The sequence below is a fragment of the Octopus bimaculoides genome, chromosome 9, assembly GCF_001194135.2.
Source record: "Octopus bimaculoides isolate UCB-OBI-ISO-001 chromosome 9, ASM119413v2, whole genome shotgun sequence".
NCBI classification, from domain to species: Eukaryota; Metazoa; Mollusca; class Cephalopoda; order Octopoda; family Octopodidae; genus Octopus; species Octopus bimaculoides.
In genome coordinates this window covers 4,590,781-4,594,551 of record NC_068989.1, presented here as the reverse complement: position 1 = coordinate 4,594,551, position 3,771 = coordinate 4,590,781, and the positions used below count along the sequence as shown (strand labels likewise).

The following is a 3,771-nucleotide window of genomic DNA, read 5'->3' as shown; positions in this document are numbered from 1 at the left end:
TAACGTAGTTCTCGGGGATATTCAGCGTGACACGGAGTGTGACAAGGCTGACCCTTTGAATTACGGTCACAACAGAAACAGGAAGTAAGAGTGAGAGAAAGTTGTGGTGGAAGAGTACAGCAGGGTTCGCCACCATCCCCTGCCGGAGCCTCGTGTAGCTTTAGGTGTTTTCGCTCAATAAACACTCACAACGCCCGGTCTGGGAATCGAAACCGCGATCCTATGACCGCGAGACCGCTGCCCTAACCACTGGGCCATTGCGCCTCCACACAATGTCAGTATGCTGTGTAATATGCGTGCTGAAATTTCGAGTTCAACATTTTTGAACTGATTTGAAACGTTACTTTTCCATTATGTGTTCTATCTGATTTGATTGATGTACAAAATAAAATTGTTTCAATCTTTGGAACAAGGTCAACAATTTTGAAGGAGGGGAAAGTCGATCACTTCAACCCCAGTACGCAACTGGTACTTATTTTCTCTTATAGGTCTGAAAATTGGTTGAAGGGGGCCAGTCGATTCCATCAACCCCTGTGTTTCACTGGTACTTTATTTGTCAACCCCGAAAGGATGAAAGATAAAGTGGACCTCGGAAGAATTTGAACTCAAAACGTAGCGGTATATGAAATACCGCTAAACATTTCGGCCGGCGTGCTAACGATTCTGCCAATACACTGACTTAAAAAATTCTTAAATAATACTAACTGTTCTTTTTACTTTTTAAGGTTCTTAATTCAGTTTCAGTAGAACAGCAGCAGAATTGACGATTATAAAGTATAGAAGATGTGTACCAGGGTGGATGACTCATCAGATTTGATTGTGTTAATTGCTCACTAACACGAGCCCTTCGTAACAATGCGTTTTTCACACAAACCAACTGCTTTGTTCGTTCGGCTCGCGTTACTTCTGCAGTTATGGTCGTCAGATGCGGCACAAAAATCTCTTGCCAAATACACACGCGCACACACACGTAGGCACGCATGCACACACACAAACACTCGCTCACATACACGCACAAACACATCTACGCCTCCACACAAACTTACTCACAAACTTACACACACCTAGACAGGCACTTACAGACATACACTACGGGCTTCCACGTAGTTTCCGTCTTCCAAAGTCACTCATGAGGTATTAGTCAACCTGAGGCTATCGTAGAAGATATTTTCCCAAGGTTCGCTAAGTGGGACCGAACTCAAAATCACGTGGTTGAAAATGAGCTTCTTAACGACACAACCAAGCAAATAACATCAATTTCGTTTAAAAGCATTTTCTTTACGGAGCTTGAGTAAAAAAAAAGAAGAAAAATAGGGAAATGTTATCCAAACGAGGTATCCCTAACCACTTGACCGTGGGCCAGTCTCAGGCTGCATAGGCAAAATAAATTAAAAAATTTTATTTCTTTTCTATCGCAGTGTATACGGTGTTTTTGTGTTACACTGGGAAACATGGCTTTAGTTGTTTGGTGTTGGAGTAATTTCCTAGCAATTTTGGGTTCTGCTGATTTCAAGAATTGAAATCCATTGTCACCATTTCTAAGGATAGATTTGGCTTCATCAAATGCAGACCCATATCTGGAGCTCGACACAACTTTGAAAACATAGTTTTTCGATATCAGTTAAAGAGAATACAACCACAAAAATGAAAACAAAAGTTATGATTTAAGTATCTTTCCGTAAATAAAATGCATTAGCATTGAGCAACTTTCCCTATTTTCAATCTAACCAGTTTTAAATGTCATGATGATGACAGAAATGTCATCCATACAATTAAATATCATATTTCTGTGGTCCTTGACGTTATACATGCCTCATATTTATGGAATTTGTTTGCAGATATGCCACGCTGTGCTTGACTTAGTGTAACTATCATTGCAAACTAGGTGAAACATATTTTGTTGTACCTTTAACTATTTCTTATGAAAATTGGTATCTTGAATGCGCCCTTAATGTTTTGAAGCCACATGGGTCAAGGTCACTTTTTGTCAAAGGACTGTAGGAGGAACTTCATGGTATGTATGCTCTTTTTGTGGAAATTTTGCCATCACAAATCTCCATTTGCTTACTTTATAACTGTTGGCAATTCTGAAAATGCTTTTCCCAAGTGACAGCTGGCTCGAATACATGTTTTGTATTTCAGAAATAGGGCCAGTTGTGAGAGAAGAACATACAAAAATAGCTCTAATGTTTTTTGTTTGCGAAGAAAACTTACCTTATAAAAGCAGCTGACCAGCCCTATTACTTTCGGACAAACAATGCAACTGTGCTTATTCAGAGAGTAAACAGCAGAAAAAAATTACGTGATTGGCGGAAACTGGGTGTTGTTTTGAAATCAGCCAATTTTAGTCTAAACCAAGCGAAAAAGCAAACTCAACAGAAATTATATTAAAAATTGTTAACCCTGCCTTGTATATGTATCATAAATGTAATATATATGTGTATTATGTATGTAATAAATAAATTATATATTACGCACTTTATTGTGTTTTGTTATATGCGTAATAGAGAAACAGTTTTGCATGAAACCGCTCCGTGTTAAAAAAAAAATGACTGATTTGATTTAAAACAAGGGTCCCCAAACTTTTTAGACCATCGACCCCTTCATAGACTCCTTGACTCCTCATCGGCCCCTAGGCATGTACAAGAAAATAAATAAATAATAATTCAAATTACGATGAAAGTAAACAAAGTTTGCTTAAGAAGCGTTGAGATGTATTGAAAGATACAGATAAGGAAATAATTTTATTCCCAAACGCAGGATAATGCTAATAATATAGCATGAACAGGATAAACTATCCATATTTTGCAGAAAAATGTGTCGGCAGCCAGCCATGAGACTCGAACTCACATCTCTGTGATTACACGTAATCCTGCGTTTGAGAATAAAATTATTTCCTTATCTTTAAATAAATAATAATAATAAAGTAGATGTGCATTTATCGACCCCTTGAATAGTCCCATCGACCACTTTGGAGACTTCTGATTTAAAACGAATAAAATGATTCAGGAACGTTTCTTTCGCACGATTAGTTAAAATGCCAGTAGGTGAAACTCCATCTTGACAAAGAATCAATGTGAAAAGAGTCATATGTTTTCAAGTTCGCTTTACGAAATTATTCCGATGAATCAAAACTATCAGAACTTAGATTCTGGTGAACCATGTGGTGTGAGTATGTATATGTGTATGTTTGTGAGTATGGTTGTGCATGACAGCTTGGCATGGCAGCATAACTCATACTTTTACAAATTGTTTTAGGTGTCTCAAAAGACAGATTCAAAAGTAAATGTATTCCATCAAAAGTACCTCATAAAAATCCTGAGGCTCAACTGACGGGACCGGTGGTTCAAATGAGGGAATTCTGAGAAGAGCAAGATCACAATTACTGCAAGAATGTGTAGCAGAGAACCGATTCCACCTAGCTGGCCATATCTTCCGTCAAGTCGATCAACGGCATTCGAAAACAGGCATGACATTAGTAGCACTTGACGGCAGGCATAAAAGAAACAGCATGAAAACCAGTTGGCAGTGAACATTTCAAGATGGTCTGAAGACAGTCAACGTTACGTAGAATGGATGTGCAAGAGTAACAGCGGACTGAAACCAGTGGCGGTAGCTCGCGGTCCAATGTGCTGAGCCGCGCTGTAAGACATTTTAGTAAAAGTAGTTGCAAGCAGTTATAGCCACCTTCTCGCCTTCCTGATTCTTGACTTAAGATATGAGAGCCAGAGAGAGAGAGAGAGAGGGAGAGAGAGAGAGGGAGAGAGAGGG

At 38.9% G+C, this 3,771-nt stretch overlaps 1 long non-coding RNA gene across 2 annotated transcripts in view; it reads left to right on the top strand.

Annotated features, from left to right (window-relative positions):
* The window catches only part of LOC128248689 (uncharacterized), a 38,309-nt gene extending 35,832 nt beyond the window's left edge, over positions 1 to 2,477 (top strand). For both annotated transcript variants that reach the window (XR_008264846.1, XR_008264845.1), the window contains exon 3: positions 489 to 2,477. This is a non-coding gene — a long non-coding RNA (uncharacterized LOC128248689). The remainder of the gene's footprint in view (positions 1 to 488) is intronic.
* The last annotated feature ends 1,294 nt before the right edge of the window (positions 2,478 to 3,771 follow it).